Genomic DNA, 26,447 nt, shown 5'->3' on the forward strand with positions numbered 1-26,447 from the left:
AACGTTTCTGTAAAGGAAAGGACGAGCTCGTCGACACATCCGAGAACTGAGAAGGTAGTAATGGGAGGGTGGGGCGCAGGAGGAAAAAGAGAAAAATCATCACAGGAATCTTCACCTCCCCAACCTTTTACACAAGCAACTGCCCACTGGTGACCCACAGACCGAATCTGGCCACAGATGTGTTTTGTTTAGTCCCACTCAGGGCCCTGGTGGTCGTTTTCAATTGGCATTAAATGCCACCTCATCTTCATGAAAATCCAGAAGGATTTAGGCCTTTCTCAACAACTCCAAAGGTCGGGCCCGACAGCGGGCCCATAGTCTCACGCGGCCCTTTGGTAAGACAGGCGCCGTCGGGTCCCCCACGGCCCTCACCCGGTCGAAGTCGCTCTTGTTTTCTTCTTATTAGCCCGGCCCCCTGAGGCTTGGAGTTTGCAACCCTGACTTACCTAAAGGCTACTATCCAGGAGAACATTCAGGCCTCCAGGGAGAGCTTCCATCTTGGCAGAAGCTGACATCCAAAGAGACACTCCCTTCCAGAGCCTCACCCGCGTAGTCAACTCTGTTAGGTCCCCAGATGCCTGTCCTCCTGGACTCATCGACCTCACAACCAAATGCGCAAGTTCCTCACCTTGGTGCACCCCTTCCTCCACACCCTCCACGCCAACTGCCATCCACAGCTACCGGATTCTCTGCGTCAGGGATTTCCAAAAAGCTCTTTCTTTCCTTTTAGCAGGACTAGAAAAGACCACACTTCCTGCCTCCTGCTGGTAAGAACACCCCGGTTATCTTGCACCAGAACGACAATGTGACAGATGTGTCTTGATAGTCACTAAATACTGGTTTCACCAATGCATGTTACTGGGAATGCCAAGGGGGTGGGGGGGGGTGGAGACACAAAACTTCTAAGGAGCTATTTTGTAACTCATTCACAGATGCCTGCTTGAAGCTTTGGACCCCACGACTATTCCGTCTGCCTTCCCCTTGGCACTCGTTATTTCTATCATTTTCCTACAAATGACAGAAAAGTAGGCACCGCTAGGCTGTAGGGACAGGGATCCACTCTGGAAACAGGATAAGTGCACACGGAGATAACAGGCTGGGGGTAGCAACGAAATTGAACAAAACTAAGCAAAAAGTTGGGGGCGGGGGGAACAAAACTGTAAAAAGCAAATATAGAAAGCTCCAGGGTAAGTAAAAGTATTTTCAGACACACACAGAAAAGAAGTGTCCCCACGTGCTCTGGCCAAACCAAACGCCCCCTTTTACTCAACTGTGGAAAACAAAGAAGAAAAAGCGATGAAACAGTCACACTTTCATACCCCTTCTCGGAAGAAACAGTCAGCGGGGACAGGACAGCTCACTGCCCTGAAAGACCTTGAAAGATTTACCCCAGATGACACAGCACACCATAATCAACCTCCAGAGGCTCTCAAAACCACTACAAACTCTGGTCTCTTCTGTCATTTCATCATCCACCGTTTCTGTCAAGCATTAAAGCCATACCAGAGAAACCTGGAGAAGAATTTGCTCCCCAATCCAAAGTGAGAAAAGCTGTTTGGAAAGCCCCCCCTCTTTTTGTTTTTCCATTTGCCCAAGGCCTTTCCACAATTCTTTCCTCCCGCTTCCAAATGTCTACAGGTCAAGAACTTGAGCAGTCGGGTCCATAGGGGCCACGGTTGGGAGACGGCACACCCTCCAAAGTCCCTCCAAGGGAGTCCTGAGTCTCCCGAAGCGGCTCCGATGGGCTCTGATCGCCCCTTCCTTATTTACTGCCATCAGGCACTTGGAGGTGGACGGTCGGTCGGCAGCGGCCGGGCGACCCGGAAAGGCTGAGAATGCCGCCCCCCAGAGCACCGCGCCCGCCCGGCCTCGGGCACACCAGTTAGCCGAGTTTCTGCCCAAGGCCAAGCCCCGGGAGAGGGGGGGAGGCCCGGGGAAAGCTTGGGTCCAGACCCCAGAGGACGACGCTCAGCGGGGCCGGGACAATGGGCGGCGGGGACCCGCGCGGGGGGCGTCCCGGGAGGCCGGCCCGCCCCGCTGTGCCCGGGGACTCGGGCGGCGGCCCCGAGCTGGCCGCCTGGCCGCTGCGTCGCACAGCCCTCGTCCCTGGCCCGCAGAGGACCCGGCGCGGAGCGGGCGGGCGGCCGGGCCGGAGCGCGGGGCCCCGCGGGGCAGCGGGCCCGCCCCGGCCCGGGCCACGACCCCGACCCCCGGTCCCCGACACGCGCGCTCCCGGCCGGCCCGGTACGGCTCACTCACCTGCCCACGGTCTGGTTGGCGAGCTGCTTCGTGCGGTTCAAGAGCAGCGGCAGCTGCGGCCCGCGGGGCTCGGGCCTGGCGCGGCTACATCGCTTCCAGGCCGAGGCCGCGGCGGCGGCTGCTGCTGCGCCTCCTGCGGCTGCGGCGGCGGCTCTGGCTGCGCAGGCTGTGGTTGCTACTGCGGCTGCTGCGGCGGCTGCGACTGCTACTGCGGCTGCGGTGGCGGCTGAGCGGAGGCGGCGGCTGAGCGGAGGCGGCGGCTGAGCGGAGGCGGCGGCTGCGCCGGCTGCGACTGCGGCTGCGGTGCGGCTGTACTGCGGCGGCGGCGGCGGCGGCGACTGCTACTGCGGCGGGTGCGGCGGCTGATGCTGCTGCGCCGGCTGCGGCTGCTACTGCGGCTGCTGCGGGGACTGAGCGGCGGCGGCGGCTGCGGCTGCTGCGGCGGCTGAGCGGCGTCTGTGGCGGCGGCGGCGGCGGCGGCTGCGCTGGCTGCGGCTGCTACTGCGGCTGCTGCGGGGACTGAGCGGCGTCGGCGGTTGCGGCTGCTACGGCGGCTGAGCGGCGTCTGCGGCGGCGGCGTCTGCGGCGGCGGCGTCTGCGGCGGCGGCGTCTGCGGCGGCGGCTGCTGCTCCAGGGCCGGGCCGGAGCCCCGCCCTCGCCGCGTCACTTCCATTGGCGTCGCCCGCCGGGGACCGCGCGGGGCCGGGCTGGCAGAGGAGCGCCAGGCTCGGGCGCCGCGCGCCGCCTGGCCCCCGCCCCCCAGCCCTGGCCGCTTCGCCGAGCGCACCGAGTCCCGCTCCCGGCGCCGCCGCGGTCCCGACTCCCGCCCCGGCTAGGCCGCGCACCGGTGGGACTGGGCGGCGGTTCGTGATCTCGCAGTGCCTGAGTTTTAGCTGGCGGTGGGCTCTGTGCTGACGGCTCGGAGCCTGGAGCCTTCCTTGGATTCTGTGTCCCCCTTCTCTCCGCCCCACCCCTGCTTGTGCTGTCTCTCATACAAACACACTACTTACAAACAAACTACAAACACACTGCTTACCTAGAAAATGTTTTAGAAGGCCAGTATAAAATATATGTAACGAATGTCTTCGGTAAGTGTAATAATGAAACACAGGTGAACCACCCCAACTTGAGAAATTATTGAAGGGCCTAAGTAACCCTTCCCTTCCAGTGTTGTATCCTCTCCACTCTCTAAAGGTCACAAGTGTGGTGATTCCTGTCTCCCTCCCTCCCCCCGCCATTCCTTTATTTTTCTGTAGAGTGTTTTATCATATATATATATATATATATATGTATCTCTTAACATCCGTTTTGCTTGGTTTGGACTTTATAAAAGTGTTACATCCCTTCTTTCACTGAATATTATGTCCTTAGATTCAGCCATTGACCCTTGTAACTGGCAGCTCTGGTGCATTTACACTGCAACATAGTTTTCCATTGTACCAATTTCCCACACATTCCTTCCTCCACATTTGAAAGGCGATTATGTGCGCAAAGCCCTTACTTAGCACAGCTCCTGGCGCAGAGTTAGCACTCGGTGAACATTTGTTCAATTGTCGAATGAGACTGAGCCCCGACTAACTGCAACATGAACACTTGTTTCCTCCAGCTGGACTCTCTGCCCTTCGACCCAAAGCTGAGCATCCTGCTAGTTCTCCCGCCCTGCGTGAATCACAGTTATAAAATTTTCTGACCAGCAATAAGAAACCCAAAGCCTGGGGTACCTGGGTGGCTTAGTGGGTTAAGCGACCGCCTCCTGATGTCAGTTGCGGTCATGATCTCACGGTGGCGAGATGGAGCCTAGCGTCAGGCTCTGCGCTGCGCATACAGCTTGTTGCAGATTCTCTCTCCTTCCCGTGACCTTCCCACTTGTCTTCTCTCTCTCGTTCATAAATAAACACACACACACACACACACACACACACACACACACACACACACAAATGAATAAATGAATAAATAAGTAAATAAGTAAGTAAACAAATGAATACCCAATGCACTCCCAGCGCACCCACGACCACAATTCCCAGAAAGCATTGCGGTGCTCTCGTTTTGCGTCCACTTGTTTCCTTCCCCCTACTCAGCGGACTTGCGGTGGTGTGGGCGGGGCCAATAGAGCTATCCAATGAGCCCTTCCGCGGGCCAAGGGGGCGGAGAAATTGTCCAATGAGCGTCTGGGCAGAGGCGCCAATGAGCGGGAAGGTTGCTGGGGCAGCTGAGGTGGGCGGCGTCACTGAGCCGCACCGGCTGAGACCGCTGGAGCCCAGCCCCTCTCTCCGGTGTTCTCAGAGGCTCACTCCTTTCCAGGGCATTTGTGGAGCCCGCTTCCATGTCCCCGGTGGGCACGGCACCCCGGAACCTCCACGCCCATGGCCGCTAGCCTGAGGAGGCCCTCTTTCACAGCCTCTTCTTCCTCCTCGACAGACCCAGACGACGAGGGCGTGCGCTGCACTTGCGAAGATGCTTCTATATGCAAGAGGTGCCTGCCGGGCTCGGGCTTAGGGGCCGGCGTCCCTGGGGGGCTGGGGCCTAGGTGGGAGGCGGGCCTGTGATCCCAGCGTATCGGGAACATCCTGGTGCGCCAGAAGGTACCCGTCAATTTCCGGCGACCCTGGTTTCACACCTGTGAAGTGCACAGAGCAGCGGTTCATTTATTTAACTGGTAATTGTCTCACTTCTGCCGTGTGTCAGGCCTGGGGAGAGCGGGACTGGGAATCCGGCCCTAAACCAGCCGAACGGGGTCTTGTGGCCTTCGTGAGGCTCAAGTCTTGCTGGGAGACAGACTTCACAGACAGTGAAGCAAATAATTCTAGTCTTGAGGAGTTAGGAGAAGTGCAAGTTCTTCCTCTTTAATAGGTTACTTTTCATTGGGGGTTGTTACGATCCCCATCGTGCCCCTGAAACTCAGGCCAGTCGAAATGGGGGGGGAGGCGGGGGGGGAATGGACTGCCGGGGCCCCATAATGTTGCTGTGCAGAGCCAGCATTTTCCAGAGCTCTTGCCTGTATGCCACAGGGGTCTACATACTTGGGGGTGTAGTGAGGGCAGTATCGTGAACACAGACATGTATCACACACCTGGAAGCACGAGGCTCGAGTGTACTTTATTCATTCGTTCCACAGAAATTATTGAGCGTATCTGTTGTGCCAAAGCCTTCTTTTTTGAATGGTTGGTGGGTATTCAGTTATTGGGAACACATGATGAATAGGACTGACGTGGCGTCTGACGGCAGCACCACCTCGTCGGAAAAGACAGGAAGCAAATAATTCCCTGTGAAATACATAATTACGGTTTTGTGTTGAGTGCTGAGAAATACGGCATGCCATTCGAGTTTGTAATTTAGGCAATAATGTTGAAGCTGAGATCACAAGGCTGAATGCAAAACGGGGATATAGGAGGGTGTTGGGGCAGAGCAGGGGAGTGCGAACTGTTAAAGGAATGGGTAGAATGCCCTTGAAGCTGGGGCCACTAGGGAATGTAGGTGGGGAATGCCAAGGTTTTGGGTTAAGGCTCGCACTTTTTGTAGGTTCTTGGAGACTAAGCATAGTGCTTTAAAACATGGACCTTGGGGCCAGGCTCTGTCAAGCTGATCCTAGCTCTGCCACTAAACCATTCTGCATCAAGTTTCTTGATCGGGCTCTGCTTCTGATGCTGTGTCTCCCTCTCTTTCTGCCCCTCTCCTGCTCATGCTCTATCTCTTTCTCTCAAAAAATAAATAAATGTTAAAAAAGAAATTAAGAAAGAAAGAAACCACAGATGCTCACGTCCTACTCTAGACTCACGGAAGCAGAATCTGCTGGGATAGGTCCTGGGCGATAAAGCCTGGGCGTGTTTGCCATCTGGGCGCATTTCATTGAAGCTTCTTTTGCACTGGCCTTTCCCTCATGTGAAAAAAACATGCAAAAAGATTGTGAGAATCCGTAAGTTAGTGTTTTAAGACATGTTGTAGGTCTCTCTCCTTCAAGTTCCGTGATATCTTCACCGTAACGTGTTAAACCCTTCAATCTTGTCAAAAGATCACGTTATTAAATAGGGATTCCTTGCATGAACCGTGGGCTGTCTGTCGTCTGAGTTTTGAAGTGGGGGGATAACAATGGTAACCCACCTTCGGGATGTAAGGATTCAATGAGATCACAGACACGAGGCAGTTAGCACAGGATCTGGCACAGCGTGAAGCCTTCAATAAATTGTTACTACTGGTTTTGATTTCCCTCCATTCCGAACACTGTTTGGTTGAAGTTACTGAATATGTCATCCCTGTGGATCAGGCTGGTTCCCCCCGCCTCAGGTTACGGCCATAACAGCCCTAATTTAACACGGGAGCCAGTTAGCTTCCCAGGACTCGTGCGGTTCTGTTACTTCTCTTGCAGGTTGTTCCCTCCTTCCTTTCAGAGCCCTCCCGGGGATAGTAGTGATGTGAACAGTGTCAGACGGCTGTCGGCAGGATTAAATGTGGCGCGCTCCCCACAGTGCCTGGCACATGGCAGGGGTCGAAGACTGGTGGTTATTATCAGCACTGTCCCAGTTGTCATCGTCAGTGCCGTGACCATCAGCATGGGCCTGTGCTCTCAGTCCTGCGGTCCTACAGTGAGAACTCTTCTGAGCGGACATTCTGGGCTTATGCTTAAAAATTCCATGGGATTCCGCAGGTATTTTTCCAGCGCTTACTGTGACCGCTAACTCTCGCCACTACCCATCTCCCCTCTCCTTGTCTTCTCCGTCCTGTGCTGCCCGCCCAAGGCAGTTCCCTCTGTTGTTTACCCCTGACCCCCTCTCCCCAGACCCTCCCTGTGTCCTGGGAAATTCCCACTCCTTAATCGCCAGCCTCGTCTCTTTCCTCAGCCTCTCCTTAGCCATCTCTTCCCTCTCTTTGCTTTGACGCTGGTCCTTCCCCGGGGATATCCTTTTTTGAAGTCCTCTCAGATGGTGCCTCTGTTTTCTCATACCCCGGGGTATGAGATTTCAGGATCGGGGGTGCAAGATTTGTGTCCTTGTTCTTTGACCCCCCCCAACTCCCCGTTTCTTTGAGATCCATGGTCCCCAGGTGCAGCACCCTCTCTTCCTCCTCATTACTGTTTTCTCCTGGTTATTCACCTGATCCGTGGACGTCTTGGGTGCCTGGCCCACAGTCCTCCTGTCTGTCTCGACCTTCTTGCCATCAGCCGAGTCGGCTTCACGGTGCTTGTGGAGGACCCAGGCTACGCACAGGGCACTCGTTTTCTGGAACGCCTCGTCTCTAGTGATCACCTCTTCTCATCCATGTCTGTCACCATCGCCGCGGTGGCACCCTGCGTTTCCGCCCTGGTGCCGCGCCGCCTTATGCGTGAGCAGCGCGGCCTCTCTCGACCCCGATCTCTGCTTTCCACCTTGCTTGGTCAGTTATTTCTGCTATGTCCTCAGGGTGTTTTTCCTTAGGACCTGAGGGTTTTTTTTTTTTTTTCCTGTCCTTTAGATGCCCCTCTAGGCTGGTATCTCTGAGTAGAGCTTAGAGTTTCCCCTGAGATGGCCCCCTGAGAAGGACAATGGTGGGGACAGACTTGTAGGAGGTGAGGGAGGGAGCCCTGTGGATGTCTCTGGAAACGGTGTCCCAGGCAGAGAGCAGGGAGGGTAGGAAGCCCCATGGAGGGAGCAGGCCTGACTTGTTCCAGGAAGGACCAGGCCAGCATGAGGGAGAAGGAGGAGGGCTGAAGGGGTCTTAGGGACTTGTGGTGGTGTCCGATGGAGAATTTTGAACCGAAGAACGAGGTGACCTGACTTGGGTTTTAATGGGATCACTCTAGCTTCTCTGTTGAGAGCAGCCTGTAGGGAGCAAGGACGGAAGCAGGGAGATCAGTTAATAGGCTGATGGAATATTCCAAGACAGAGGTGCTGCTGTCTTGGGTCAGGATGGTAGCACTGGAAGGGCTGAGAATCGACCAGATTCTGGGTACGTTTTGAAGGAGGAGGTGATGGGATGTGTTGACAGATTGGATGTGGGTGAGGCCAGTGAGTGAAAGAAGAAGCCAAGCCCTCTGGCTCATCTCAGATGCGGCCCCACCAGGAGGCCCCTGACACCTGCAGACCGGGCCCAGCCCCTTCCGTGTTCTCTGTGTGTGTCCTTGGCGGTGGTCAGTCCAGCTGCGGTGTAGGCGTAGTGTTGAACGTTTGTCTCCCCCCGCGAGAAGAAAGGTGCGGGGAATGACCGTGTCTGCCTTAGCCACGTGCCTGCTAGACCCATTTCTCAGGCGGCAAAGTGACGAGGAACTGAATGCCGATGCTCAGGGTTGCACTTCCTGATGAGGTCTCAACATTCTGCTGTTCTGTTTCACTGGATTTGAGTGGTCTGTCTGTTTTAGATACCAGGCCAGGGGCTGTAAGTCTGAAATCCTGTTGTAAAAATTACAGGAGTTAATCTGATTTCAACCAAATCCAAAAATGTCTCCCTTGAGGTGCAGGTGGGTCACAGGATCACCTTCCTGGAGAGGCGGCATTTTCCCAAGAGCCTAGGCCTTTCCAGCACACGGATTGCATCTTTGCAGCCGTGCCCAGAGAGCAGCGCTTGAGAGATTGATCTGAATATTTGAAGGTGGGGGCTGCTGCTTTCCATCCTCAGAGAAGATGTGTCACTTTAGAATTGGAATATTCTGGTGAGGATAAATTAGCTGCCCAACTTGCCCATCAGGAAGGTCCCGTAAATCGTGGATTTTCTGCAACCCTCTCCTCATGTTTTCAAAAAAGCAACAATTTAAATTTTGGAAAATATCTATGAAAAACAATGATTTCAAATCTAGAATACTATTTTTTTTTTAATGATTATGTTTTTAAGATTTTTTTAATTTTTTAAACATTATTATTATTATTGATGTTTTGTTTATTTATTTTTGAGGGGGGACGTGGAGGAGCAGAGAGAGAGAGGGCGAGAAAGGCTCCATGCCATCTACGTGGAGCCCAGTGTGGGGCTCGGTCCCACAAACCATGAGATCGTGACCTGAGCCAAAATCAAGAGCCAGGCGCTTAACCAACGGAGCCACTCATGTGCCCCTAAGATTTTTTTTTAATTTTTTTTTTTGTTATTTTTTTAATGCTTATTTATTTTTTTCAACTTTTTTTTTTTTTTTTAATTTTTGGGACAGAGAGAGACAGAGCATGAACGGGGGAGGAGCAGAGAGAGAGGGAGACACAGAATCGGAAACAGGCTCCAGGCTCCGAGCCATCAGCCCAGAGCCTGACGCGGGGCTCGAACTCACGGAGCGCGAGATCGTGGCCTGGCTAAAGTCGGACGCTTAACCGACTGCGCCACCCAGGCGCCCCTAATGCTTATTTATTTTGAGAGAGAGCGTGCGCAAGCGAGCGAGTGTGTGCACGTGGGGTTAAGGAGGGTGGCAGAGAGAGAGGGGGAAGGAAGGAATCCCAAGCAGGCTCCACTGTGTCAGTGCAGAGCCTGATGCGAGGCTTGATCTCACAAAATGTGAGATCATGAGCTGAGCTGATACCAAGATTCGGATGCTTAACTGACTGAGCCACCCAGATTCCCCCCCCCACCCCCAAGATTTTGTTTTTAAGTAGTCTCTACACCCAACGTGGAGCTCAAACTCACAACCCTGAGATCAAGAATGACATACTGTTTGAGCCAGCCAGGTGCCCCCTAATGGTTAATTTGTTAAAGGGCAAAAGTCAGTACTTTTCCCCAACTCGTTAGTCTAATCTGAATATACTGTACATATAAGTTTTTGTCTCCATTTTTTTTGTTGTTGTTGTAATGGCTGAACAGTATTCCACAGTGTGGTTTTAGTTTATGTGACTGTTCTTCTGTTCATTATTTGGGTAGCTATGATTTTGCTATTAAAACGGGGCTGCGATACACATCTTTGCGTGTGCGGTTCAGTTTCCCAGTGAGATGGATTTCAGGGGAGAAGCCTTTGCAAAGTGGTCCTCGAAAGAGGTTGTGTCCGTTTCTGTTCTCATGGTAAAAGAGATGCTAAATACAGAATATTCTCAGTCTCTTAAATTGTCTGTCAGCTGGCAGGTGGATAATACCTCTTAAAAATTTTTATTTTATTTAAAAAACTTTTATTATACTCACTAGTAAGACTGAGTATTTTTATTAAAAAAAATTTTTATGTTTATTTTTGAGAGAGAGAGAGAGAGCAAGCGGGGAAGGGGCAGAGAGAGGGAGAGAGAGGATCCGAAGCAGGCCCTGTGCTATTAGCACAGAGCCTGACACGGGGCTCGAACTCACAAACTGTGAGATCATGGCCTGAGGCGAAGCCAGACGTTCAACCGCCTGAGCCACCCTGGCGTCCTAAGACTGAGCATTTTTAGTTCTTCACTATCTCTGATATTTTTTTACATGACGCCTTTCTCCTTATATTTTCCTAACTGGGTTTTTGGATTTTTGTTTCATTTATGTTTTTATTGGTCTGTAAGAACTTGTCATATGTATGGTAGTAGTCCTTTGCCTACGTATGTGTTCCATTATTTTCTCTCAAACTATTGCTTGTCTTTAAGTTTAGCTTGTACCGTACATTTCATGATGCAGAAATTCTGAATCAATCTTTATGGTCCCAAGTCTAACTTTATGGCTTGGGGCTTTTGGGTAACGTTTTATGAGACCGTTTTCAATCACTGCCTTTTCTTTTAGCACTTGTATGGTTTTGGCTTCTATTGCTTAGAGCATTCATCTATCTTTATAATTTTGTATGTTATAAGTTAGCAGTTTTTGTTCCTACACTGTCCGTTGATGGTCTGTATCCTCCATTGATTTGAAATATCACTTACATACTAAATTCTTAGGTATACTTTAGCACAGCAATGCGTAGATCATTCTTGACTTCCAGTCGGAATTGCTTTTTTCATTTCGATGCCTAAACGTTTTGACTTGCGAAGTGTTAGTCGTGACTTGCCAAGAGCTCCTCTAGCTTGGGGTAAAACAGGGTTGTATCAGTGAGTAGCACAATCTCCTTAGTTCATTTGAGCAGCTGTACTCCAGGAAGAAAGAAAAGAAAGCGATACTAACCAAAGCATGTGTTTGAGTCTGTGAAAGCAGTAGGTTTTCAGGGAGTCCCACCCTGTAGACTTCTACATACTTCTCATTGGCCAGAATTGGGCAGGTGACCTCACCCCTAGCTGCAAGAAAGTGTGGGAGGGGAGAATTTCTCACGGGGCAGATTGATACCTCAAACAAAATGGGGGTAAGGAGGAAGGGGTAAGTGGATATTGAATGGGGAATATCCCCCATCGGAGGGTCAGCTATATCGCTCATCTTTCTTGTTCTTCAGAATTTCCCCAGGTATTCTTAAGAGACAGAGGGAGAGGGGAAGGAAGAAAATGGAGGTGGGAGAACAGGGGTGAGAGGGTGATGATTTATAAAATAAAATGCTCAGGTCTTTAGTGTTCAGTTTGATGAGTCTTAACAAGTGTATATGGTTGACTCTTGAACAACATGGGTTTGAACTGCACTTATATGTGGCTTTTTCGAAAAATGCAGTACAGTACTCTAAACGTATTTCCTTTATGATTTTCTTAATATTTTCTTTTTTTTTAGTGCTTATTGATTTTTGAGAGAGAGAGAGAGAGAGAGAGAGAGAGTGCGCACGTGCACGAGCAAGGGAGAGGCAGAGAGAGGGAGAAAGAGGATCCAAAGTGGGTTCCGCACTGACCGCAGAATGCCCGATGCGGGGCTCGAATCCATGAACTATGAGATCGTGCCCTGAGCTAAAGTCAGACACTTAACCAACTGAGCCACCCAGGTGCCCCTCTTAATATTTTCTTTAGCCTACTTTATTGAAAGAATACAATATATAATAAATCTAACGTACAAAATACATGTTAACCAACTGTTAAGACTTCTGGTCAACAGTAGTCAATTTGTAGTGAAGTTTTTGGGGAATCGAAAGTTATACTCAAAGTTTTGATTGCACAGGAGGTTGACACCCCAACCCCTGTGTTGTTCAAGAGTCAACGGTATATCTGTGTACCGCCGCCCAAAACAAGGTATAAAATATATCTGAAACTCTAGAAACTTCCCTTGTCATATGTTTCTAATTAGTCTCCTTACCCTCACCAGTCATTTTCTGGTTTCGAAATCTGTGGTAGATTAGATCTGCCTGTTTTCGAATGTCATAGAAATGGGGTCATACAGTATGTATTATTTTGTCTTCTTTCACTCAACTGTGTTCCTTGAGATTCATCCATGTTGTTTGCGTTATCAAAGATAAAGCCAGGGGCGCCTGGGTGGCTTGGTCACTTGAGCATCTGACTCTTGATTCCGGATCAGGACATGATCTCACGTTTTGTGGGATTGAGCCCCATGTCTGGCTCTGCATTGACAGTGCAGAGCCTGCTTAGGATTCTCTCTCCTCTCTCTCTCTCTCTCTCTCTCTCTCTCTCTCTCTGTCTCCCCCACCCCCTGCTCCTCCTCTGCGTGTGCATCCACGCACACACACAGTCTCTCAAAATAAATAAACATTAAAAAAAATTTTTTAAAGATAAAGCTAGATACTAGTTCACGTGATGAGGACAGAGTTTAATCAGTAATTAACTATTCCAATAAGGAAAAGAGTCCGGAGTGAATGAAACTCAACTCCAGTTTGTACAGAGGAGATTTTAAAGAGAGAATGAGGGAGTAAAGTTGGGGGTAAATAAAGTCAGAAGTAAAAAATTACAAAAGCCAGGAAAGGTATTGGTTCATGTGAAACCACCTGGATTTGCTCACTGGGAGACAGGGACCTGATCTTTCAGTGTTGGCTAGAAGAAACAATGGATGCTTTCGGCAGCCTTGAGTTTTCTCGGGCAGGCACTAAGGGGTACCGGAATCATCCTAGGGGTGGAGCCTTGAGCTGTTAAAGTCTACATTAGTGTTTGTTTGAGTCTCTATACAGTAAGTCAAGGTTGAAGCCTAGTTGAGAAGAGGGCTCGAGGAACCTGGCTAGAGTTTGGTCAAGGAAAGAGTCTTTGTCAGTGTAAAGTAGTTTGTTCCTATACATCTGTGAATACACCATGATTTATTCGTGTGTTCTCCAATGATAGGGCATAGGAGTTGTATCGAAGTTTTTGGTCATTGTGAATAGGCTACAAGGGACATTCTTATACAGGTCTTCAATTTCTCTCAAATAAATGTCTAGGAATAGAATTGCTTAGTCACAGGGTGGGTATATATTTAACTGCTAGACTAATTTCCAAAGTGGTTTCTCACTTTACACTTCCCACCAGCAATATATTGAAACTCCAGTTGCTCAACATCCTTATTAACGTTCTGTATTGTCAGTGAGGGAGAAAGAGCATCTCGTTATGGTTTTAAATTGCAATTCCCTGGTGACTAATGATCTTAGGCATCTTTTTGTGTGTTTATTGGACATTCCTACATCTTTCGTGAACTGTCTGTTCAAGTCTTTTGCCCATTTTTGTTGTTAATGGTTTTTGGTTTTGACTCATTGGAGTTTATTATATATTCTGGATAGGAATTCTTTGTCAGATAGATATATTGTACGTATACATACATGGGTAGGAAAATTTAAATTGAAAATGTTGACAATAGCATCCAAACACCTAAAGTGGGTAGGAATAAATATAACGAAAGACGCAAAACAACTTTACACAGAAAACCGTAAAACACTGTTGAGAGGAAAACAAGAAGACTGAAATAAATGGGAGATACGCTTTGTTCATGCATTGGAAGATTTGATGTTTTGAGATTCCTGTTCTCCCTGACTTGATCCGTGGAATCAGTGCAATCACCGTCAAAATCCTAGCCATCTTTTTTTTTTTTTAGAAGAAATTAACAGATTGTTTCAAAAATGTATATGGAAACGTGAAGGGTCTTGAATATCCAAAAAAGTCTTCAAACGAAGAGCAGAGTTGAAGAACTTAAACTGCTTAATACTGCTTAATTTGAAGACTTGCAGTAAAGCCACAGCAATCAAAGTCTTTGGCATAAAGATAGATCAGTGAAACAGAATAAAGAGTCCAACAAATAGACCAAACACAAGTACTGTTGGTTGAACTTCACCTAGATTGTCAAGCCAATTCGGTGGGCGAAAGGGACGTCTTTTTAATGAATAATTCTGGGTAAAGTGGATATTCACGTGGAAACAAAATGGGCCTTAGCCCCTACCTCGTTGTGTACACATTAATTTGGGATGGATCATAAACTGAAATATAAAAGCTAGAACCATAAATCTTTTATATGAAACCATGAGAGCATATGTTGACAACCTTGAGGTAGGCAAATGTTTTGGATACAGAACCAAAAAAAGCACTACTTACAAAGGAAAAATGGATGCACTGAGAAAATGAACAGGCAAGACAGACTGGGAGAAAATATTCAGACTACATGTGCTTAAATGTTTTATTTTTTCCAAAAGAACTTCAGCATTATTCAGGCCCATGACATCCTGTTACTATATTCTGTATTAACTGGGTTTTTTGTTTGCTTAAGTCAGATATGAGACATTGTACCATGGGAACTTTCTGATTGACTTCTCCTACTTAACTCACCTTCTTGTGAATGTTGGTTCCTTTTTCATAAATGCCTTGCCCACTAGTCAATGAGTACTTACAGTGGAGGCAGTAGATTTTAGGACATATTAATCCTTGTAAAGTAATTGGATGTTAGCTGAAGCCAAAAGGCAATACCAGTAGCCTCTGTCGGGAAGAAACGATAGCGTGTGAGTTAATTGAGGCTCAGTTTTGTTTTTTTTTTTTTTTTTTTAGGTGATTCAACACTTAAGGCCTTGCAGATCTACTTAAGAAAGCAACAGAGCTCACAAGAAAGGAAACAAACTGAAAGTCTGTTTAGGTACAAAGTCTGTTGCCCTTAAGACTTTGCTTCCTGCCTTCCATTTATAACCAAGAATAAAACTACCAAGAAATAGAAACAAAAAGAAAAAAAGAGACTAAAAGAAAGAACAATAAAATTAATAAGAGGTAGAGCAGTATCTTAGGCTAGTATGCAGTATGTAGTTCAAATTTCAAACTTAAAAATTGACGCTAAGAGTATCGGATTGATTTTTGCAATTGCATTTAAGTACGTTGTATGTATGTGTATGTGTGCATACGTTACATATGTGTATAATGTACGTATAAATGTGTGTGTACACATATACACACACACGCACACGTAAACACACACACATACACACACACACTGATATCATTTAAGCCACTGAAGTGTCGGGGGAGGGATCCAAATCCAGGTGGGTAAATAGGTTTGAAAAGCAATAGAATGAAATTTTCTCTTTTTTTTTAAATTTTTTTAATGTTTATTTATTTTTGAGACAGAGACAGACAGAGCACGAACAGGGGAGGGTAGGAGAGAGAGGGCGACACAGAATCTGAAACAGACTTCGGGCTCTGAGCTGTCAGCACAGAGCCCGACGTGGGGCTCGAACTCACGGACCGTGAGATCATGACCTGAGCGGAAGTCGGCCGCTTAACCGACTGAGCCACCCAGGCACCCCTAGAATGAAATTTTCTATAGGGTTCTGCAGCTTGAGGGACCGACCTTCACCTCAGTCTGTAAAGCAGTGCCTCCCACGGGGGGTCACTATGAGGGTTGTAGGCGTTCCGTTCCTATTGGTCAAGCATTTGGAATGATGCCTGGCATTGTAGTCAGCTCTCAGGAGTGTTGACAGAAGTAAAATGAACCTGGCCTTGATCCTCACTGGCTGGGAGAGCGTGGAGGGCCCCTGCCCTTTCCTTCAGGTGAAGAAATCCCTGGCGGAGAGCGTGTCACCCCCTTCCTGTTGCAGGTGGTACTCATGCCTATATGGCAGAGTCAGTAAATGCTCTCGAGTGAGTAGGCGGTTGGCCCAGATCAGTGTTTCCCACGGAAGGAATGTGAAATGACTTTAGGTGGCACACAGATGTTTGAAATTTTAATAGTTAGGTATTTATTATAGTGTGTGTTAGAAGAAAATCCCATATAGCACGTCAGACCTGAGTAGTAAAGAAAAGCGAGTTGATTTAAAGAAATGTTACACTGAACAGGTGGCATGTGAATGTCATGAAAATTTCGAAAGCAATAGGGATTGACCGAAGACTGCGAAATAGGTCTTCCCAAATCTGAGATTTTTGATGCTTTGGGTTTTAAACAAAGTCAGGATACACAAAGAGAGGGGCTATTTTCTGGGTTTGGGCAACAGAGGACTGTGGTGGGGACAGACGGACAGACAGCAGCACTAGGTGCACAGCGTCAGTGTAGAGGCGACCACTGTTCACCTTTTGGTGCCTACTCTGGGAAGTCTCGATATGTATACTGTACATGTATGTATATTCACGTGTACGTGAATGTACGCATTCATCTAACAGAATTGGGAACATTCTGTACATAGAATTTTGTAGCTTGCTTTGTTCACCTGATAGCGTAACCCCAGGTTCAGTGTTCTTACCGAAACCTTTTTGTGTTCATTCTTGACTATTTCTTTAGGGTAAAATCCTAGAAGTGGGATTGTTTGGTCATCGCGTAAATATAACTCTTCAGCTTTGAGTACCAGCAGCCGAAGTGCCTCGTGGCATGGCAGGGACAGTTTACAGTTCTGGCGGCTCAGGTGCCCTCTTTCTCATCCTCACCAAAGCCGGGTTCTATTAAACGGTTTTGTTGCTGATTTGATAGCAGATATACTGCTTGCTGTTTCTGCTTTCATTTTGCATTTTTGGGTTTCTTTATTTTGTATATTCAGTGGTCACTTGGCTCTTTGGTGAACTGCCCATTTTTGGCCTTTCTTCTGGGATATTAGGATTTTTTTCCTTACTGATTTGTAAGTTCTTTATGTTTTAAGGATGTTACTCTGTGATGTCACGGGTACTTTTCATCGCTTAATTTTGCCTTTTATGTTTGCTTATGATATCGAAGCTTACTGTTGCTCATGTGGTGAAGGCAATACTGTATTTGATCCATGCTGTGACACACGTTCTCACGTCTTTGCCATCAGCTGTGATTTATTCTCGATGTGTCCCGCGGTCACTGCCAAGTCGTGTTAGAGTTGTCATTACCTGTGCAAGTGGATGTGGTCATTGTTGCTTGCGGCATGGCCGGAGGACTACACCGTCAGCTCTTGGGTGCTTCTGTCCACGTGCCTTTTAAGGGCCATTTGCAGAAGGAGCACAAATCCTGATGCTGTTGGAGAACCATCCATTGGTACCTCCTGATGAGATCGAGAAAGGCTCAGTAACAAAACCTGCACCTGGACGGTCGGTAGCGTGGAAGGAAATCTTGGAGAGGATGATGGTGATCTCTTGGGGATGCAGCCTTGCCAATGCCCTTGGCGGCCCGAAGGTCAATATCGTGTGGAAACTCACAGATACCCCAAAAGGGAAGACTTAACCCTCTTACTGCATTCATCCATTCCCTTTCAATCCGTTTAAATAAGCACAAAAGGGCTTTTGCAGGAGCGTCTGGCGGCTCAGTCAGCAGAGCATGCAACTCTGGATGTGGTTGTGAGTTCAAGCCCCACGTTGCACACAGAGCCTACTTTAAAACTAATTAAACAAACAAGTAAACGGGCTTTTTCCAACAAGCACAAAATTAAAATTGTAAGCAATAAGAAAAACATTAAGCTAACTAGCTGGCAGGGTTTCTTCTTTCTTTTTTCAGTCTTATAATTGATAATGTCTTAGATGAAATATGGCATATAGTTCATGGAGAAAAAGTTTAAAACATAGAGATAAATTAAAACACACACACACACACACACACACACACACACACACACACACACCAGAAATCGCCAGTTCCCTAGTCCTTGTCTGTAGATACGCACATACACGTGTTCACGGGCACGTTGGCTACATAGGTTCTCGGCCTACCATTTTTCCCTTCACGGTGTCTTGAACATCTTGGCATGTCTGATCCTTCTCGTTCATGTCTGAGATGACCGGTTAGTGTTTCCTTGTGTGGATCCACCATGTTCAGCTGGGCTCCCAGGGGTGACAGAATTCTAAGCTCTGAAGCAGGTTGCCCATCTCCCTTTGGCACTCCCCATCAGCAGTGCCCGCTAGTTCTTTGACCCTTACTCTTCTTAGCAGTGCTCTGTAAATCTTCTCATGTTAGCCGCTCTGAAGGGCAGATCAGTGACATCCCCCCTTTTCCTCCCACAAACCACTGGCAGTCTTCTAGATCTGGAGACCAGAAGGAGACGCATGTTGGAAACATTAGAAAGTGGGAGTCATAAGGACTTGTGACCAGATACGTTTGTGTTCTGTCCCCACCTGTTACGTTTGTGCACCTCGCCGTGGTTTGGGGCCGCTGCACGTGGCTGCAGAGGTCTCTCCCTGGCTCCCACCACCCGCCTCTCTAGTTTCTCCTGATTCTCCGCTGTTCTCCAGCCTCCCTACCGACTTTCTGTTACTGGAACATTCCAAGGCGGTTCCTGTCCAGAGCATTTCTGTCTGCTCTTCCTCCTGTCTAGAACCCCTTTTGCACAGCTTTCTCCAGTTGTGTAAGGACCCAACTCAGCCCATTCCCTTTTCAGAGAGGCTTTCCCTCTCACGTTCTCTAACGTAGGTCCATCTGTCCTCCGTGCTGTTGTCCTTCATCTGTCACAAGCCCTTCCTTATCTTCGTGTCTGGTTCACTACTGTATCCCCAATGGCTGGCACTTAGCAGACCCTCACCAAAGATGGCTTGATGGAATCAATAGTATTAACTAGACGGAGAATACGGTTGAGAGGAGGGGAAACTGCTCCTTGTCATCCAGAGGAGGGCGGTAGTAAGTCCAACGCGGAGCTTGTGGAGGGGGGCAACTCGATCAGCTTTTCAGCAGGTAGGGCTGCTGGGCATTGGAGTGAGTGCCTTCTTTGTGGTGCATAGTCAGGCAGTGGCTTGGTGTTGTTGAAGGATTCTGGCATCGGATGTCAGGGTTGACCAGGTCAGTTCCAAGGCCGCCTCCAACCCTTAGGTCCATGTTTGATGTTCGCATCACTAGTCTGTGGTTCTTGGACTGCAGATACGGCCTTTACCACTAGATGGCACTAGGTGATTCCTTTGAGGCCGGTGCCCCTCAAACCCGCCAACAGTGAGAACACCATCTTCTCTCTTTTTTTACTTATTGAAGTATAGTCGACATACAATGTCACATTAATTTCAGGCGTGCAACATAGTGATTTGACAAATCTACATATTACTCAGCACTCACCACAGTTACGTGTCCTCACATCTGTCACCGTACTGTTATAAGAGTAGTATTGACTGGATTCCCTATATTCCACTTTTCATCTTTGTGCGTTACTTATATGACTGGAAGTTTGTACCTCTTAAGCCCTCTTTGCCTATTTTGTCCATCCCCCCGCCCCCTCTGGCAACCACCACCTTGTTCTCTGTGTTTAAGAGTCTATTTTGTTTGTTTGGAGAACAGACTTTTCATTGCATTTTACCCCAAACACCCACCTCAACAAAAGCTTCACAAAACCGTCTTAACTCTTACAGTGTGGAATGCATACTGATATTTTCTATTTCACTCTATTCGACTGCATTTTCACAGATGGAGACTTGCAGACTACTACACTGATTTTATTATACGGGTGGGCCATAATTCATCGTTTGAAAAGCACCGTTTTAGACAGCTGAGCCTGTTCACCCTTGGAAAACTTGGACAGTCTGGGCCCGTAGCAAATCGTGTCCCTTAATGAGTGCTTTGTGCATTTCCGTGCTGACTTGCTGCCTCGAGAAACCAAAAGTATGTGCTTCCTTATGTGTGTGTGTGTGTGTGTGTGTATGCGGATGTGTGAACGTGGACACGAGAGAGACTGGGGGGGGATAGGTTTGTACAGGATTAGCACCGACCACAGTCAAGGCAGCGGTAAGCCTTGTCAGTGGACGTAAAGAGAAGATATCATATCTGCCTCTGGGAGCTCAGACTCTAGCTGGGTAACAGTCACTCACCCCTTCCCCTCTCCGCTTGTTCATCAAGAAACAGGGAAATGAGCTCATACACTCAGGATATCACTTAGGATGCTTCAGGGTGTAGCAGGTAACAGAAGCCTGACTCCGTTTGGTTTAAGCGATAAAGACATTTGGAAACTCTCAAAATGTCTGTGGAGAGGTAGAGCGGGGTGCAGGCCCACAGTGGCTCGGCCTTAAGGATCCAGGTTTCTTCCATTACATGTCCTTGTCCTAAGGCTGGTTCCACTCATGGTTGCCAGGAGACCTTAAGTGGTCATTGGGGTTTCAGATCCCTGGCTTAGAACACTAGAGCTTTGATTCCCTGTCGTGTGGCCTGGGGAGAGGTTAGGTTACTGTAGCATTTTCCAGGCTGTAGTGCATGCCAGAGAGGGTAAGCTACAACGGCATTTTCTAGGTTGTAGCTGTTCTGTTTATTTGTTCCTGGTTTTTCCTTTTACTCCTTAAGGGACGTGAAATGACAGAAATGACAGAGCCGGGGGAAATACTTAGGGAGTCATTGGCGAGTTTGACAAAACAATTCTAGATCTCCTTTCCTGTGGACCCAGAACTTCTGGTTGAGTAGGGTTGTCTGAATAGTTCTGGCCAGTGAGTTTGCCGAGTGAATAAATGCTTGCACGTCTTCTGGGTGAGGGATGAGGTGAGGTTATATGCTCTCCAGTGTCCTGGGAAAGGAATTAGCAGTCAGAATAAAGAGAGGTGACACATGGCCGCCGTGGGAAGGGTGAGAGGAGTGTAAGTGAGCACCTCGGCGGATGGCTGAGTCTGTTTACATTTGTAACGGAGTGCTAAATGGGAGCGTGTTGGCCTTGTGAAGTAGATGGTTTTCTTCCTTGACCTGGTTCCCGAGAACCTGAATCTACTGACGTCTACTCACCTGCCTCCCTTTTTATCCCTTCCAGGTTTGCAGTAAGCATTGGCTACTGGCATGACCCTTACATCCAGCATTTTGTAAGACTGTCTAAGGAGAGGAAGGCCCCCGAAATTAACAGAGGCAAGTGACCCCCTCCCTTCTCACTATTCCCTCATCAGCTGAGAGGCCTGGGGTTTTAGGGATTCACTCTTTTTTTTTTTTTTTTTTAAACAATACAAATTTATTATCTTACAGTTCTGAAGGTCAGAAGTCAAACATGGGTCTTACTAGGCTAACATCAAAGTGTCATCAGGGCCGTTTCTTTTGGAGACCATAGGGGAGAGTCTATTTCCTTTTCTTGTCTACCTTCTAGAAACCACCTACATTCCATGGAAGATGGCCCCTTCTCCATTTCAAAGCCAGCAGTATAACATAGGGATTCATTCTTAACATGAGAGTTCCAGTGTTCCTTCTCTCCAGTAGTACATGAAAGTGCTTATTTCCCCACATCCTCACCAACACAGTGTATTATGAAACTCTTCATCTTTGTGAATCTGAGACATGAAAAGTGGTATCTTACAGTAATTTTATTTTAGATTCCTCTTATTTTTGGGTGAAGTTGAAGATCATTAGGATTATTTTTTTAAGATCTTTTTTAAATGTTTATTTTGAGAGCAGGCTAGCGAACGAGAGTTCACTTGCTTGCAAGCAGGGAGGGGCAGAGAGAGAGAGAGAGAGAGAATGAGAGAGAGAATCCCAAGCAGGCTCCATGCTGTCAGCACAGAGCCCGATGTGGGGCTCAAACCCTTGAACCGTGAGATCATGACCTGAGCTGAAATCAGGAGTCGGACACTTGCTTAGCCCACTGAGCCACCCAGGTGCCCCAAGATCATTTTTATATGTTGAAGAGCCATTTATATGTCTTTTACTGTGAACTGTCTGTTCATGGAAGGAATGACTTTTTTTGGCCTTGTTAAAGTGATAGTAACACTGTTAGGCTGTACAAGTCATTTCTATCAAGGCAGTGAAAGGAATTGAGACAGGAGGGTGACTTAGTCTCAGCCAGATTGAGAAATTGGCCAAACGACCATAGTTCTTGTGGGTGCAGGGCATCTTGGCCCTAAAGACGGATCCTATGGGTAGTTTCAATGAGAAATGCGAAGAAATTTTAAAGTGGTGCTTCCTGAGAATAAGGACATGGTACTTACTTTGAGCTGAGGGTGAAACCAGGCATCAGTAAGATTGGACGAGGCCTGGCTAAGAGGCCTTAAGCCTCCCTCCCGCACTCTTGAGGACGCTTTCCTAACAGACGCTGCAGAGGCAGGGCCCCACCATGGCGCCCTGGGTGCTGGGGGCCCTGGGCAGCAGGTCAGCCCTCCGGCCTTCCTTCTTCCTCTCCCTGGGTTGGCATCGCTAGACTAGGGCCCCATAGTAGGAGAGTGCTTCCCAAACAGCGTGTGGGGAGCATTTTTAAAATTTTTCCAATGTCCAGTCCGTTGTGGGTGATAACTCTGTAACCCACGGTAAAAAGGATCGACTAGAAAAGTGAAATGGAAGAGACATGTAACGTTTACTTATTTTTGAGACAGAGAGAGAGACAGAGCGTGAACAAGGGAGGGTCAGAGAGAGAGGGCGACACAGAATCTGAAACAGACTTCAGGCTCTGAGCTGTCAGCACAGAGCCCGACGTGGGGCTCGAACTCACGGACCGTGAGATCATGACCTGAGTCGAAGTCGGACGCTTTACCGACTGAGCCGCCCAGGCGCCCCAAAAGAGACATGTAAAACGGCAAGCTCAAATTATTTACTAGTAGAACCCATAGACATGAAATCCCTATGTCAAATTGCAGTAAGTGTCTAAATGCCACTCAAATTTTGTTCTTATAATAGTAATACTGTAAGCAGAAGTGTTTAGAACACAGATCAATATTATCTTCCTTTGACCCTCTTTTATTTCTTGTCTCCTCTGGTCCAGCTTCCCACGCCAGAGCTTAACAAGTCAGTTTATTAGGCACCATTTGCCTGTGCACCGCCCCCCGCCCAACCCCGCCTGTGATGTTTTACAAACATCGAGGCTCTAACCCACACAGGATGGAGATGAAGGGAGCACGATAAGAAATATGGCTGTCTTTGCTTTGACATTTATCTGCCCCATTTCCTGACCCCAGAATACTTTCCAGACGGTCTCCCAATTTTGAGTTTCAGCAGAATTCAGAGTAGCTTTCACTGAGCCAGGAAAAAACACATTTCTAAGAGATCCCATGTTTTGATGTAAAATATTTTTCTTTCATATGTAGAATTAGGGGACGTTGCGTTTTCCTTAAGGTAGTTGATCCAACCATTGGATAGATTGTGCTTCTTTTGGTTCAAATGGCTTTAAAAAAAAAAAAGAAGAAGAAGAGAATGTTAAAGTCGTTACTTCTCCCATAAGGTCTATGGATAACCTAAACCGCTACCCCTGAAGAAGGGCAGAAGTGTTGCGTTTTGTTCTCCTGGTGTGGTGAACTTGGCAAGGCTTATTTCCATCATCACTGAGTCATGGCTTGTCTCTGTCTCTCTCTCAGGATATTTTGCTCGCGTCCATGGCGTCAGTCAGCTTATAAAGGCATTTCTACGGAAGACAGAATGTCACTGTCAGATTCTAAATCTTGGGGCTGGGATGGATACCATCTTCTGGAGACTAAAGGTAAATTAAAAAATACCGCCCCCTTGTTTCCCGAATTGTTTAATTTTCTGAAGGTTCCCACCGGGTTCAAAAATGTCAGGGGCGCCTTGGTGACTCTGTCGGTTGAGCACCCGACCCTTGACTGCGGTTCAGGTCGTGATCTCTCGGTTTGTGGGTTCAGGCCCCGCATTGGGCTCTGTGCTGACGGCACAGAGGCTGCTTGGGATTCTGTCACTCTCTCACTCTCCCTCCCTCTCTGCCCTTCCCCCATCTCTCTCTCAAAATAAGTCAATAAACATGTTTTTAAATGCTAGAAATATATTCAAAAGGAATGCGGTGACTGCCTGTCTCGCGTCCCTGTCCCCATCTGCTTGCACCTGCTGTGCCACCACTGTCAGCCACGTACGTGATGTCACCAGGGCCCTACATATGTGCCTTGCTTCTTAGCTCCTGCTGTTACAAACAGGGCTTTTGATCAAAATCCTTGTATACATTCTCTGCGTGTGTGCAAGAGCCCTGCCAGTGGAGTAGCTGAGACCAGGGGCCCATGCATTTGCCGTTTTGACGACAACGAAAGACTTTACTGTCGTCGTGACGGTGTCTTCAGTATGGCTTGGAGATTTGCAAGGCTGGGTGATGGTAGCATGACACAAAGCCCTTTTAAGTTTATTTATTCATTTGGGGAGAGAGAGAGAGAATCCTAAGTGGGGCTTGGATGCGGGGCCTATCCCACGGAGCACGAGACCGTGACCCAAGCCGAAATCAAGAGTCAGAGCCCAACTGCCTGAGCCATCCAGGTGCCCCTCCATTCTCTGATTTGGTCCCTCACCTCCTTCGTTAGGGTTCAAGAGCAGGTTTAATTACACTCCCTCACAGAAGAGGAAATGGGTCCAGTTAGTGGCAGAATCAGGACCACAGGCCTGGTCTTTGATTCCGGGCTGGAATTGTAGCACCAAACCTTTTCTCTACAACGATCTCACTGATTGCGTTTTCTTTTTTGTAGGTTTGTACAGATCTCTCTCGGTTCTCCTGTCAGGTCGGTCATGTGGCAGTCATGGGTACGTGCATTTCCCCAGATTCTTGCAGAAGTACACCAAGATAAACTAGAGTGTGTGGGCCTAATGCGACCTGAGTGTGTATTTTGTCCCTCATCAGCTCACCCGATGAGGTCTTTGGTCATCGGTGCCCCCAGCCTCTCTCTCACTGAGGCGAGAAATCAGTGGCCTCAGCACAGCCTTAGTATTAACCGGTTGCCTCTGCATTCTTCATTCAGGATAAGATACCTAACGTTTCTGAAGGGCGTGCACATCCATGACCTCGGGAATGAACATGAGAGCTCTGCAGGTGGGGGGGGGGGGTTTACCCAGATGGGGCAAGGCGGGCTCCGAGAGCTTGTGCCGTCCCCAGGTGGGACAGCCAGTGGCACTGGAGCATGGAACAAACAACGGACTGCAGTTCGTCCACGTCCAGATTCCCTCCTTGTTCTCTCCAGAGAGCCCTGCGGCTGCTCGGGGGGTGGGGGGGGGGCTCTTTGCTATAGGTCGGCGGTGCCTCTGGGCCTCAGCGACCACGGTGTGGTGGAAGGAACTGGAAGAGAATGCAGTGGCAGAATGTGTGCGGTGTGAACAGAAGCCACGGGAGAAACTCCTCCTTTGGGCTTGACACCCTTTTCGACGTGGTCCCGTGGTTTGGTTTCTCCCCCCGCCGTGTAGGTGGGTTAATCATTACTAAATCTGAGATTTTTATTTCTGAGCAAGGTACGCTGAAGCTCATGTGCCCCTTCCAAGAAAAAGGTTATCTGTGAGGAGCGAGGAAGGAGAATAGTGCAGGGTCTGAAAAATTTGGTGGAGTTTTTTCGTTTTGTTTGATAATGACATTAGTTATAAGGGTTTTAAAAAAACCTGAGTTTCTTTTTAGAAAAATGATGCTTGTTTGCTCTTTGGAGCAGGAGCTGAACGGGCCAAACTTAGGCTGCCACCTGTGTTGGTAAATAAAGTTTTACTGCCAACTCCCAGTTCCTTCCATCTTCCCTATGGCTGCTTTAGCCCTACGGCAGCAGAGTGGAGAAGTCACAGCAGAGACCGTCTGGCCTGCAAAGGCTAGAGTACTGGCTGTTTACAGCACGTTCGCTGATCCCTGTTTTTGAGCTCTATGTGCTTCTGTAAAAGAGGAGGGGAAATCTCGTCGGCTAGTCTTGTCGTCTCGTGCACCTTCCACCTGGGAGGGTCCCCTGGCTGCACCAGCAGAGGCTTGGCTGTGGGTCACAGGCTTTGTGCTGCCGCTGGTGTGTGAGCTCGTTCTGTATGACGTCAGGCCCCAAGACCAGTCGAAGGGACAGTTGAAGGCTCTCACCTTCAAGCAGCGAGTGAGAGTAGGGTGCAGGAAAGCCAGTACAACCCCAGACAAAGAATAAAGGGTGAGTGAAATCCTTTAAGGGACCTCAGCTTCTTGGTGTCTCTTGAATCCTATTTCCACACGGCCAGAGGATCAAGGACGCAGGGGGTCAGTCTCAATATGGCAGGCTGTGCAGCGGTCGGCCACGTTGGATCTCCTTTGAGCCTACGGGATACTCTTCCTCACGGTTGTCCCCGGCTGCCCTCCGGTAGCTATCCACGGTCCTGGTTGCCTTCCATGCCTCCTGTGACGTGCAAGCTACTGGCGAGTGGAGTGTCGGAAGGGCTTAGGGAATCCCAGAATAAAAAGTTGAAGCGTCATGTCCCACAGCCATTTGTTGCCCCTTTCCCAAAGGCAAGAAAGAAGATGTCTGTTCCTTAAAAGCTCCAGGTGTGCCTTTTGGAAG

At 48.5% G+C, this 26,447-nt stretch overlaps 2 long non-coding RNA genes across 2 annotated transcripts; one reads left to right on the plus strand and one right to left on the minus strand.

The window, feature by feature from the left end:
* Positions 1–5,239: 5,239 nt before the first annotated feature.
* Positions 5,240–21,123, plus strand: LOC147571736 (uncharacterized). Its single transcript, XR_015247094.1, has 4 exons — positions 5,240–6,904; positions 14,946–15,030; positions 19,711–19,905; positions 21,032–21,123. It is a non-coding gene; the product is annotated as an uncharacterized LOC147571736 (long non-coding RNA).
* A 1,649-nt stretch (positions 21,124–22,772) lies between these two features.
* LOC147571737 (uncharacterized) lies at positions 22,773–26,441 on the minus strand. Its single transcript, XR_015247093.1, has 2 exons — positions 26,000–26,441; positions 22,773–23,356 (listed from the first exon to the last, which is right to left on the minus strand). It is a non-coding gene; the product is annotated as an uncharacterized LOC147571737 (long non-coding RNA).
* Between the last annotated feature and the right edge of the window lie 6 nt (positions 26,442–26,447).

The sequence above is a fragment of the Puma concolor genome, unplaced genomic scaffold, assembly GCF_028749965.1.
Source record: "Puma concolor isolate L17-30 unplaced genomic scaffold, mPumCon1.1.hap2 unalloc_scaffold_100, whole genome shotgun sequence".
In the NCBI taxonomy this organism is placed as follows: Eukaryota; Metazoa; Chordata; class Mammalia; order Carnivora; family Felidae; genus Puma; species Puma concolor.